Raw genomic sequence first — 13,951 nt, forward strand, 5'->3', positions numbered from 1 at the left:
TCTTTGAGCTAGTGAGTTACACATACACACACACCCAAACCCAACAGCTCTGAGGCTAGCACACTTCGGTTGAGCAGTGGAATCACAGCCAGGAGGAAAGACCAAACCAACCAGCAGAAAAAGAAGGCAAAATACGTGGGCGTACCAAAGGCTTGTTAACAATCTGGTTTCCCCGATTTCCTATTTTTGACCGTAAATGTTCTTCATGGGAGTGTATTCAGCTCAAGAATGTAAAATAAATACATGCAAATCATTTTATAGTGTGTACATATGCATGATTTGCTTGAATCCAGTCCCTTTGACCTTATTTTAAACTTTAAAAGGTTATACAGTTTTAAATTCCGTTTGCACTTCCTGAGTGTATTTATTGCACTTTTTTCATGATGCCTTTTCGAGGAGCTCAAGGTGGATTGTTTCCCCACCACCGCCACCACACCCTTTCCTCCATTTTTCTCTCAAAACATTTCAGGCTGAAGGAGAAGTCACCCAGTGAGCTGTATGGTAGTAGGGATTTGAACCTGGGTCCTGCCGCTCCTAGTATGGCCATTGCTCTGACCACTACAGAGCACTGCCAAAACGCCATTCCAGGTTTTATTAGAGATGACGCAACGCCCTGTGATAAAGAGCAGCCACTGTAGCTTGCTTGCAATTCAAAACACCTACAGTGGTCAGAATTTGAATGCACGGGGTAGGGGGAGACTGTTAGTGCTGGTTTGGGGCACCAGCAGGGTTGACTGGGTAACAGCAAGGTTATATTTTAAAGTTTTTACTGCTTTATGGAATATGAAGTTTGTGTTTGCTATTTGGCAAAATAGATCTCAGCAATGAAGTGTAGGGGGAGTGGATTTCCTGCTAACCTGCCTGTTGATGGAGCTGTTGAGGATACCTGACTGCAAGGATGCTGTTGTTAATTTTGAGAGGTTGGCTGGAATGGTACTGCAAGGAAGCTGCCAGATCTCTGATGAGAAGGTCAGGGGTTAAAGCTTGCAGCTGCACAGGACATGAATACATGGGACAGTGGAAAGTAGCCTTATCTCAGCTTGGAGCAGGCAGCTGGGAGGGCAGCGCTTTGGATCACGGCAGGAAGCCAGATGCTGTCTTGGCATTTTCCTGACACATTCTTTTCCATTCTTTTTTGTGTGTGTGTGTGTGTGTGTGTGTGTGTGTGTGTGTGTGTGTGTGTGTGTGTGTGTGTGTGTGTGTGTGTGTGTGTGTGTGTGTGTGTGTGTGTGTGTGTGTGTGTGTGTGTGTGTGTTAGAGAAAGAGAAGTGTCTCTAGATACTAAGTCTGATGTCAGTTGTGGAGATAAGATGCATCAGCACTTGCTGGATGATGGATGAGAGATGGTACCCTAATCCCCCGCCCTGCCACCTGAGAAGTTTGTTACTGAGACACTACCTAGGTATTAGTGGATCTTGTCTTCTCGGGCCTCTCTAACCAAATTCTATAAAGACAGCTTTCGAAAATGAGGCATTCAGTTCCTCCTTCCTGCCCCCTTCCAGAACTGGGGTGAATTACTTCTGCCCAGCATTTTCCTTTACCACACGTACTGTGCCTTGTTTTATGATATTCCAGTGCTTCAGAACCCTGAAGGCCAAAGCGCCAGAGTGCATTGCTGTATTGAAAATATGGGCATCATTGGTCCCTCCCCACTTTTGGCACAAATATCTGGGCCAAGTGTTCTTGAAGGAAGCAAAGATAATTTGGGGGGTAATGAGTATGACTGGAGGTGCTTAAGATGTTGGTTTTCTTGCTCTCCCATTGAAGCTGGCTGAGATTCTGAAGAAGAGCTCTGATTTCACTAAGAATGTTCATTAGTCCGTAACAAGCAGGTGACCCTCAAGGACTTGCTGGGCACGGGAATTTTATATCTATCACCCTCCCCCCAAGGCTTTTTTTCAGCTGGAACGGAGTTCCAGCATCTCTTGAAAATGGTCACATGGCTGGTGGCCCCGCCCCCTGATCTCCAGTCAGAGGGGAGTTTAGATTGCTGGAGGGCAATCTAAATTCCCCTCTGGAGATCAGGGGGTGGGCCACCAGCCATGTGACCATTTTTGCCGAGGGTGATTTAAACTTTTTTTAAAAAAAACCCTTGTTCCAGCTGACCCAAAATGACATCATTGTGCAGTCCTGGGAGTGTGCACACACTTTGCGCGCATGGGGTACCAGGGGCACTACCTCCCGCCAGGAGTTGCCCCCTGTGCTGGCAACCCACTGAGCTCCACCACCTCTTTTCCCAGCAAAAAAGCCCTGCCCTCCCCTACTCCCATCCCTGGCAGCCCCCCTAGCCCTTCCCCTTTTCCTGCTTCTTTTTCTCCTTCCGCCCACTAGCCAACATACCTTTATCTGCTGCTATGTTTACCTTTCCATCCACTTGGCAGCCTGTCTCCAGGAGAAGTCTGGCCCAGTTCCACAGTGGCTGCCAGCCCCACTGGGATGTTTTGTGGGTAGTAAATCTCCAGTGGTTGCCGCCAGCTATTAGGGTTCATGACAGGCGGGAGGCGCATTTTTCAGGGCAGTCTTGGCCTCCAAGTCAACCCTTGCTCTCTCTGGACCTGCCTGCCAGACGTCACTTTGCTTTATTTTTATTTTATGTCATTTATAGTCCTCTCTCACGGAGACTCAAGGTGGGTTACATAGTATGAGATTAGTACATTCATGCTGTAGGGTATATACATGCAGATTTGCAAAGATTTAAAACCAACAATAATCCAATACAGTGTTGGAGAAATGATGAAACAGAGCATAAGCAATTATCAGACTGACATACAACATAGCTCTACCCAGTAGGATCATACTTGAAGCAACAGATAGTATATAGTATGAAGTCTAGGGTCCCTATCTCTTCAGCGAAACATCTCTTTGAGACTAACTCTACAGTACAGCCCTCCTTTCTGAGTAAAAAAGGCCTCTTGAATAATTCCATTTTGCCTTGTTTGTGGAAAGCCAGGAGAGTGGGGGCAAAAAAAGCAAAACAATTGCTTTTTTCCCTTGGATTGGTTGGGCTGGTACTGCCAGATGGTAACTACTTGGTCATAGTTAGCTGTATGAGGCATCTGTACTTCTTCAGATGTCCCAAGAGATTTCCTGTAGGTTTGGGGCACTCACTCTGGGCCATCATGCACAGCAGCTATCTAATATTGTGCATCATTTCTTTTTCTCCTTTTGCTTCAAATCAATTTATACCAACTGTGTGTCATTAGAAAGTGCATGGTGCCTAGGCAACACTTTATGCAGTATGCAAGTTATTTACAGAGCTCGGTGTTTGAATTCTAAGGCTTTTTAAGTTCTTTCTGAGCACTGAGCTGCCCGAGCCATCTGTGACATCAGAGCAGTTCAACCAATAGCAGCAAGAGCAGCCATGCCTGCAAAGTCTCATTGTGACATCAGAGGATCAAATAATAACATCACGAAACTGACCGTAAGAAATTGGGCAAGAATCTAGAATAGTAGATGAGAAGAACAAGAGAAAGGAAAAAGACATGGAAAGAGAGGCAGAGTCCTAGTGAAAACATAAGCCGAGCCCACCCGCAGTGAAAGATTCTGGCTCCGTGCCCAATTCATAGGAAGCAGGACTAATGGACTGGGCCTTATGGATGGGAAGCTACATGCCCCAGTGCCATGAGAGAGGCTGAGCTCAGCATCTTCAAAGCTTGCAACCGGCAGGGAAAGGACTTTGGAGCACTGGCGATAAAAATCCTCCACCTGCACAGCCTTGAAATGACTGTAGGCAAGCAGCCAAGCCATGCAAAACTTTCCGGAGATTCCGATATTCCCTGTGGTGTTCTCTTGGGTCTGAAGAGGAAGCTCCATGCCTACCACTTAAGTTGGGGGCTTCCTGCCTTATGGCTGATCTGGGGCCAGAGCCACAAAGAATGGTTTTCACAGTACTCCAGAGACCTTTATTCCTGCATCCCAAATCCCTAAGACTAGGGGCGAGGTCACAACTTAGAGCCTTCAGTGGTTGTAAATTCACCAAATGGCCTCTGGTAAATTATCTTGATGGTGTCAAGAAATCTGTTCCTGTGCAGTCGCAGGGTTATATGCAGAAAACAGCCACTGCGTAACCCTTAAGTCAGTCGTTTCTGCAGAATTTGGACAACTTGGGCTCTCGGGGTTTTTTTTGGTAACTGGAAAATTGGTAAAAATTGGACTGTGGCTGACTGGGCTGAAGCTGCCTAGGGGGTAAGCTAGAGTTGCCAGCTCCAGGTTGAGATTTGGGAGGTGGAGCCTGTGAGGGGTGGGGTTTGAGGAGAGACCTCATTGGGGTATAATGCCATAGAGTTCACCCTGCAAAGCAGCCATTTTTTCCAGGCCCAGTGACGCCTGGTGTGGGCTTTCGGGGATCACAGTTCTCTTTGTCAGATGCAGCTGGCAGGGAGAGCTGTGGTCATCGAAGGCTTATGCTACATAGAAATTGGATACTTTCACTGCTACAAATGAATACGGCAAACTGACTACACACCAAAAGGAGATGTTTACATTTCCAAGCAAAGGAATGTTTTGACTGCCTCCACGTTAATTGCATTCTGTCTCCTTGTGATATATGTCCCCTTCTTTCTCCCCTCTCTCCCCTCCTCTTCTGTATTTGACCAGTTCGGATCATGCATCTGATGAAGAGAACTTGATTCTCGAAAGCTTATGTTCATCTTCGTTCTTCTGTGCCTCCACACATGGGGACTGTGCAGGCGCAGGCCAGCCGCCGGAGAATTTTCTAGAGCTTCCATGGCTCCGAAGGGGCCGTTTGTCGCGCGCCTCAGCGACCGTTTTCCCGCCCAAACGGTCACGTGATCCTCCAGCGACCAACGGCCCCTTCCCTCAGTTCTCTTCTTGCCGCCGCTTGGAGAGAACGTGAGCTTCGTTGCTCTGTGCTTTTTTGTGCTTCGTGCTTTATTCTGACTGATTGCTTGGCTTTTGACTTCGGACTTCGTGACCTCGACTATTCTTCGGATCTCGTTTTGGACTTTGTTGTGGACTCGGTAATTTGACTCGGACTGTTTTTGACCTTCCTTTCGCGTGCCCCTGAAGATGGCCTCAAAGGCTCTCTTCAAGCATTGCCTCCAATGCCACACGAAAATGGCCAAGACCGATGGCCATGAACTGTGCCTGTTTTGTTTGGGGGAGACCCATAATGTGTCGGCCTGTAAGATTTGCCAGGGCTTCACCAGCAAGGCCCGGCAGGAGCGCAAGGCCCGACTGAACTCCTCCCTGTGGCAGAAGGTCATGTCCAGAGGCGCTCCGTTGCCCTCCCCCAAGGCCAGCCCTAGCCCCTCTGCCGAACAGCATTCAAGAGCTGGCTCAGTGGCCTCCGCGAGGTCGGGGTCGAAACCGCGTCCCCCGAGTACCTCGGCGTCGAGAGCGGCCTCTCCAGCGCAGGGACCGGTGCGGCCGCCCCGTAGCGCGTCATCTACCAGGTCGGATCCGAGACCAGCTTCGGAACCGAGGATCCTGGTACCGAGTCCCCGGTCGGAACCGACGACCGGTTCGATCCCGATCAAGGCGAAGAGGTCGAAGCCGAGGTCCCCTTCGAAGGCGAGGAGCGCGTCGGTTCCGAGGTCTTCTTCGGAACCAGCGAAGAAGAAGAAGAAGACCAAGCATCATCGGTCGCCGCGTCCCGCTCCTCAGGAGGAGGTCATCGTGCTTCCTCACACGCCTTCCCCTCACCTGGGCTCCCCTGAGCCAGAAGCCATCTCCGTGCCGGTGCCGGATCCGATGGCCTTCGAGACGGTGCCCGCGGAATTCTCGTCGGGGCCGGAGCCGAGCCCGCACCGTCGGAGCCGACCATCGCTTGCCCTTCGGTCGCCGAGGCTGGAACCGAGCCCGTCTCCTCGTCGGAGCCGTCCGTCGCCGGTCCGTCCGTCTCCACCTCCGGTCGGTCGTGAGCGGCATGGTTCCGGGGACAGTGTCCGATCAATCCGGTCCACTGCGTCCCGGCATCGTCAGGCTTCCTACCTCCCCTCGCCATACCGTTGCCAATGGGAGGGGGCACCTGCGGGCTTCTCCGTGTCGGAACCGAGGCCTTCGACATCGAGGTCGGCGTGGGCTCCCCCTCCGCTCCAGGTTCCGGAATCCCAGCTCAGTTCCGATGAGGGGGATGTGGAGAGTTTTGACGGCTACCAGTCGGAGTCCTGGTCCGAACCATCGCCAGCTGAGGAGCTAGTGCCATCTGCGGACTCGCCATTCGAGGACCTCCGCATTTATGCCGACCAGATGGCAAGGATGGCCAAGGCTCTCGAGATGGATATCTCTTCGGCAGTCCCCCAGACCAAGGACAAGCTCCTCAAGCGTATCTATGGGGATAATCCAGCGTACGTTGGCTTCCCCATGCTCGAGGGTATTGAGGAGATTGTGGAGAAGGTGTGGCAGGTGCCCTGTGATCAACCTCCAACATCCAAGCGCATCGAGCAGCTTTACAAGATCAAGCAGGGAACCTGGCCGGCACTGGTGAAGCACCCTCCACCTTCCTCCTTGGTCACGGAGGAATTCAACCCCCGACGGTCGGGTCACTCCTCGGTGCCTGCCGATAAAGAGGGCAAGAAGCTGGATGCCATGGGCAGGCGCCAGTACATCGTCGCTTCGCTGGGTCTGAGGATCGCCAACTACCAGACCATCATGGCAGGGTACCAATTGTACCTCTGGGAGAAGTTGGCATCCTACACTCGAGACCTCCCACCTGAGCAGAAGGCTGTCATCTCCCTGTTGCAGACAGAGGCTGTCCGGCTGTCTAAACAGCAAATGAATGCTGGGAGTCACGCTGCCGACACTGCTGCTCGGGGAATGGCTTCGGCGGTGGTCCTCAGGCGCCACTCCTGGTTGCGGTCTACGGCCCTGTCCCAGGAGGTGCGTTCCAGGGTGGAGAGCATGCCCTTTGAAGGGGACTCGCTGTTCTCCAAATCGACCGACGAGACCCTGAAAAAGAAAAAAGAGGACAGGCAGACGGCGCGGTCCTTGGGTCTGGCTCCAGCGGACAAGCCCTCCTCCAGGCCACGGTACGCTCCCCGGTCCGGCCCTTACCACTACCAGGGCAGATACCAACAGCAGCGACCGGGCTACCAACAGTATCCTGCCTACCAGCAGCGGCCTTACCCTCCCGCACAACAGCAGAGGAGGCGTCGGCCCTTCAAGCCTCGTCCGGCACAGCAACCGGCCCAGCAGAAAGATCAGCAGGGCGCTGGGAGGCAGTACTGACGGGTCACGCCAGCCGTATCCCCGAACTTTTCGGACAGACTGAGTCCACTCCTCTCTGAGTGGGAGTCAATAACATCTGACTCATGGGTCTTAACTATTGTTGAACTGGGATACGGGCTGGAGTTTGTTGAGCTGCCTAGATGCAGTTCACCCCTGACAGCTGTCAATAACACTATGGCCGAGCTGGATGCGGAGATCGTGTCGCTCTTGGCTAAGGGTGCTGTGGAAGAATTGCCCTATGAGGACTCTGTAAAGGGTTTCTTCTCTAGGTTCTTCCTGGTCCCTAAGAAGGATGGGGGCTTACGTCCCATTTTAGATCTGAGGGGCCTTAATGCCTTCCTCAAGGTGACCAAATTCAAAACGGTTACGTTGGCGGCTGTGATCGCCTTGCTGAAACAGGGAGATTGGTTTGCGGTTCTTGACTTAAAAGACGCATACTTTCACGTGGGCATACGGAAGGAGCACAGGAAGTACCTGAGCTTTGTTTACCGGCAAAGGGTTTTCCGGTATAAGGTGCTCCCCTTTGGCCTGTCCACTGCCCCACGAGTGTTCACTAAATGTGTGGCCCCTGTGGTTTCCTTCCTACGGGAAGAAGGCTGTACCATCTTTCCGTACCTCGATGACTGGCTCATCGTGGCTGAATCGGAGTCTAGGCTGGTGCAGGACATTGGCTTGGTACTTAGCACTTGCCAACGCCTGGGGCTCCTGGTGAACTTGGAGAAATCCAAACTGGTGCCCAGCTGCAAGGTGTCCTACATTGGTGCACTGTTAGACTCTGTGGAGGGTAAGGCTCTGCTCCCCTTGGAGAGGGCTCGGTCCCTAAGGGGTCTAGTGTCCGTGTTTAAAAGAAACCGATTCCAGTCTGTGCGCACTATCCAGTGCTTACTAGGGCATATGGCAGCGGCCACCTCTGTGGTGCCTTTCGCTAGGCTGCGTATGCGCCCTCTCCAGAACTGGTTTGTGCGGAGGTACGATGCTCTACTGCACCCTCCGTCCCTCAAATTCTCTATCCCGAGGGTCATCCTCTCCTCCTTGGACTGGTGGCTGTCTGATGACAACTTGTTTAGAGGGACCCCTTTTGGGTATCAACACCATGACATCACGGTTACCACTGATGCCTCTCTGTTGGGATGGGGGGCTTACTGTGGTGATGTGTCTGTGCAAGATGTCTGGTCTGACAGGGAAAAGACCCTCCATATCAATGTGCTTGAACTAAGGGCCATTCGTTTCGCACTTGTGTCTCTTACAGCACTGCTGAGAAATCGTCAGGTCTTGGTGCAGACGGACAACACGACTGCCATGTACTACGTGAATCAGCAAGGGGGCACAGTGTCCATGGCCCTGTGCCGGGAAGCCACACTCACTTGGCAGTGGGCTATCAAGAACGGCGTGTCGCTCCGTGCTATACACGTGGCTGGGTCAGACAATGCCCGGGCAGATGCCCTCAGCAGGGCCCCTTTACTAGACCACGAGTGGGAACTGAACGGAGAGTGCGTTGGGCCGATCTTCCAGATGTGGGGTCATCCGGTGATAGACGTGTTCGCCACTGCGGCGACCACCAAGGCCCACACGTTCTGTTCCAGGGCAGGGAGCGACCCCCTCTCTATTGGGGATGCCTTCCAGTTTACGTGGACGCAGGGCTTGCACTACATGTTTCCTCCGTTCCCCTTGATTCCCAGGGTCCTGTGCAAGATAGAGGAGGACGGAACGGACTGCATCCTGGTGGCCCCCTTCTGGCCACGGCAGGTTTGGTTCCCGAAGCTCCTGCGGATGTCCCAACGGACATATGTGAGCCTGGCCCCTCGGCAAGACCTTCTCTTAAACGGGAGCCTAGTCCACCACGATCCCAGGAAGCTGCACCTGACGGCTTGGCGGATCGTTCCTCCCCTGTAGGCTTTACTGACGAGGTACAGAGGGTCCTCCTGAATGCTCGTCGGCCATCCACTAGGCGCGCTTATGCGGCCAAGTGGCGTAGGTTTGAGCTTTGGGCACTTGCTAAAGGAGTGGTGCCTGACAGCAGTCCCTTGGGGGTTGTATTCGAGTATTTGTGCCACTTGCGTGGTATGGGCTTGAAGGTTTCCTCCCTCAAGGTCCACCTGGCAGCGATATCAGCTGCTCACACCCGAATTGAGGGTGCTACGGTGTTTTCTCACCCACAATCCCGCCAGTTCCTTAAGGGCATGTACAATCTTTACCCACCTGTGTCGGCGCCAGTGCCTCAGTGGTCACTGTCCTTGGTGCTCTCACGTCTCATGTTGCCTCCATTTGAACCTATGGCTACATGCCCCTTGGATATGCTATCCTACAAGGTAGCATTCTTGGTGGCCGTCACATCGGCCAGGAGGGTCAGTGAGCTGTCTGCACTGCGGTCTGACCCTCCCTTTCTTGTGTTTCATCCCAACAAGGTGGTCCTGTGTCCCTGCCTCGGGTTCCTGCCCAAGGTGGTGTCCGCCTTCCACCTCTCGCAGGATATCTCACTGCCTGCATTCTTTCCTCAACCTTCCTCTAAGGGGGAAAAGGCCCTTCATTCCCTAGACTTGAAGAGGGCCCTAGCCTATTACCTGGATAGGACGAAGGAATTCCGCTCCTGTCCTCACCTGTTTGTATGTTTTGGGGCCAAGGACAAGGGTAACAGGGCTTCCTCACAGACCCTGTCTAGGTGGATTGTGACGGCCATTGGCAAGGCCTATTCCCTGGCAGGGGTGGCTTGCCCGCTTCATGTCAGAGCCCACTCCACGCGGTCCCAAGCATCCTCTTCGGCACTCCTCAGGGGGGTGCCCCTGGTTAACATTTGTAAAGCAGCCACATGGTCCTCTGCAGACACCTTTGTCAGGCATTACGCCGTTGATGTCAATGCGGAGCAGGATGTATCTGTGGCCAAGGCTGTCTTACACTCCCTTTTTTCCTGAGGGAGTTTTGGAATGACTTTCTTGGCGTACCTGCTGGGTACCCTTGAGTGAAAGTGTGTATATATGTACCTGGGGGTGTGTATATATATGTAAATATTGAGTATTTATGTGTCCTTACACAGTATTTTTACATAGATGTATATATGCATATCTATTTATTGTTGTTCTTGTTTGCTTAATAAAATTGTGTTGGACTTCACCCCCGCCTTCCTTATTGTGTGAAGCTTGGTACACTCCCATGTGTGGAGGCACAGAAGAACGAAGATGAAAACAGGGTTAACATACCTGTAACTTATGTTCATTGAGTTCTTCTGTGCTGACACACAACCCTCCCTCCTACCCCGCTGTGAACTCCAATGCACGATAATGTGTTGGCTGTAACGGAAATTGGTGTTTTTAAGGTGTTCTGGCTGAAGTGTGTTGGTCAAGCGGCGGCAAGGGAGAACTGAGGGAAGGGGCCGTTGGTCGCTGGAGGATCACGTGACCGTTTGGGCGGGAAAACGGTCGCTGAGGCGCGCGACAAACGGCCCCTTCGGAGCCATGGAAGCTCTAGAAAATTCTCCGGCGGCTGGCCTGCGCCTGCGCAGTCCCCATGTGTGTCAGCACAGAAGAACTCGATGAACATAAGTTACAGGTATGTTAACCCTGTTTATGCTACAATAAAATTGGTTAGTCTTAAAGGTGCTACTGGACTCTTTTTGATTTTGCTACTACAGACTAACACGGCTAACTCCTCTGGATTTTTTCCAAGGAAACTGATCTCTATGACCTGTAGATCAGATGTAATTCTGGGAGATCTCCAGCCACCACCTGGAGGCTGGCAACTAGGATAATCATGGTTCTTAATCTGTTCTCAAACATTGGCACATCTTGTTCTTTATGTTTATTAAATGTTTCAAGTATATAGGACAGGAAAACTAGAATGTCAAAAATTGAAACGAGAAAGGGAATTGTATATGGACATAAAACAAAAATGAAGTATGGTCTAGGAACCTGACAGAGAGATGAAAATTGCCTAAATAATGACTATTGAACTATTTATTCTCTTACAGTTCTAAATTCAATTACTTCCACATCAGCAATCAAATAACATTGGAACAAAGAAATGCATTTTATGGCTCTTCTGTCCTTCACAAGTATATAGAGGAAAAAGGCAAACTATAAGTTGTTAGGGGGAAATCTTATTTTCTTTCAGCTCAGACACCTCAGACCTGATGAGTTAATTGATGGATAATTGTCACCTTCTATATGGTAGGTTGTTTATGATCATGGAGGTTTGGTCTATCTTCATTTTACTGCACCAGCATTTTGCAGTAAATAGTAAGGGGGGGGATTTAAAGGCCATTTTGGGAAGAAAAAGGAGTCCTTTGTTCAAGAAAAAGCAGCAAGACTACCATGGATGCTTTGCCTAAAGGTCAGTGTTACATTTTGTCCCATGTATAGGTGCAAGCACCGAGTCGTTACTGACCCATGGGGGGGATGTCGCATCACAACGTTTTCTTGGCAGACTTTTTGTTACGGGGTGGTTTGCCATTGCCTTCCCCAGTCATCTACACTCTACCCCCAGGAAACTGGATACTCATTTTACTGACCTCAGAAGGATGGAAAGCTGAGTCAATGAGCTGGCTAGCTGAACCCGGCTTCTGCCAGGATTGAACTCAGTTTGTGAGTAGAGCTTGGGCTGCAGTATTGCAGCTTACCACTCTTCGCCACAGGGCTCTGTTGTCCCATGTACAGTACATAAAATTGATCTCCCTATATGCTTTGTTTAGACTTCAACTGACAGCTTTTCTGGCTTCTAATATGGCAGCAACATCTTATTTGGTATCCCTTCTTTTCCTTAAGCAGCCAGGATGGCCTGCTTATGTTGTTATCTTCATATCTCTGTGAGAACAGTTAGGCTGAGAGTGAGACCACGAAGTACATGAGAATTGATTTCTGACCTCCCTAATCCAATTCCTTCACCATCCTTTGTGTATTTATCCTATCCTTGATTCTCATTTAATTCCTTTTATATGCTCTCAACAACCTTCTGAGGTAGGTTGCGCTGAGAGACAGTAATTGGCTTTGTGGAGATTTGAACCTGGGTTTCTCTAGTCTCTAACCACTGTACCACGCTGGCTTTCACTAGCAGCTACCATACACAGGCCCCCATGTTATCCTCTCCACAGACTGAGTATGAGGGGGAGGGAATGGAGGGATACTGACGGAGAAGGGCGTTAGCACTGGAAACTACACCATGCGGTCACTATGGCAACACCTCCCACGAGCTGTTCCTATGCTTATAACAAAGCCTGGCCACTTGAAATGGCAAGATATTTTGTGTGTGTGTCTTTTGAAATGTGCTTGGTTTGTATGGAGGTTTGTGCCTCCTTTACACTTGGAAAAAAGCCTAACAAAATTTGAAAGTGTCCTTCACAACCTTCCCAGCAAACACCGGGGACCTTAATAGCAGGTTATCACAACAGCCTCTTCCTTTGGCAGGCATATCAACTGCAGGCTGTTCCAGATAACCTTGAGCCCTTTTGCTTGAAGGAGCCCCTGATTTAGGGCAGCTTTGGATGCCCATTCAACCACACCAAAAGGTCATCAAATTTTGCTAAGTATCTCACGAGGAGTCTACATGTACAGGCCTTTCACTTTTGCAAAAGTGCATCTCACGCTCCTTAAGAAAGAGGCGTTGCCTGAAGTTTTTAAAACAGCCGTGAAACTCACATCACTGGCACATTCATTCAGTGCGATGGGGTAAAATGGCACAAGCGCTCAGCTGGAGTCCCCCCTGGCTGCCACTAGAGAGCGCTCCAGTCATTTATAATGTCAACATCTTTTTCATTTGGCCTTGTTTCATAGTTATTTTATTATTAATGCATGGTTTTAAAAACTGGAGAGTATCCAATGCTCCATTTCTACACGGAATACAAGGGCTTGGAAAGAATCTGATGGTCAGTTCCTTAAAACGCTACACTTTGGCTTCCTGACCACTCTTGGATCCAGCTCAGAGCTCTCATCCTTTCCCTCAGAACCCTCCAGGGCTTTGCTGCCCCTTTTCTCTGTGCTCTCATGTCCCCATAAGTTCCTGGCCATGGCCATTCCTCCTCTAATTCCACCACATTCATCTGTCCAAAGGTTTCCTGATCCATCAAATGACTCAACCCTTCCTCCCTTGCTGCTCCTTATACCTGGACATTTAGATGATGCCACCTCTTCCAAATCCTTCAATAGCCACTTTTTGGACAGAACCCTTTTCTCCTACTAAGGCTAAGCACATGTAACTGGAAAGAACCCATATTATTCCTCTGTTTAGCCCCACCTCCTTCCCTTAGTCATCTCCCTTATGTCAAATATTACAGTGTATGCTTTGAGTTTCTCGTACTGTAAAACACGCACACTGATGAGACTACATAAATAATAGATGTTGTTGGTGTAATTTAAAAAGCAATAATGTAGTTAGGTTTTTCCTTGTACTTTGTATATCTTGTCTATTTTCCTAAATGCAGTAGCATCCAAAACGGGGGATATTGAACCCCTTCCCCATTTGCAGGCAAATTTACATTAGGGTAATCTGCTTGACAAATTCCTCCCTTCTCTCCTCTGCACAGCCTCTCGCGATTGTATTTTAAGCAGCTGCCCAAATGACTGCTTGCAAATGGGAATGGGAACGAAGGCTGAATTTCTGCATGCCTGGCTGGTAATTTTGCGAGGGCACCATTAAGGCCGCACCAGCATGAGCCATCGAAGAGCAGCTTCTGGATCTTGCTTCAAGCACAATGTGTTTCGACATCGAGGCCATGTGCATATGGATTTGTAGGTCATCCAGTTAATGTTTTGTGGAGAGCTGTGCCTGCATGTGTGAA

The sequence above is a fragment of the Eublepharis macularius genome, chromosome 13 (assembly GCF_028583425.1).
Source record: "Eublepharis macularius isolate TG4126 chromosome 13, MPM_Emac_v1.0, whole genome shotgun sequence".
Classification (NCBI taxonomy): domain Eukaryota; kingdom Metazoa; phylum Chordata; class Lepidosauria; order Squamata; family Eublepharidae; genus Eublepharis; species Eublepharis macularius.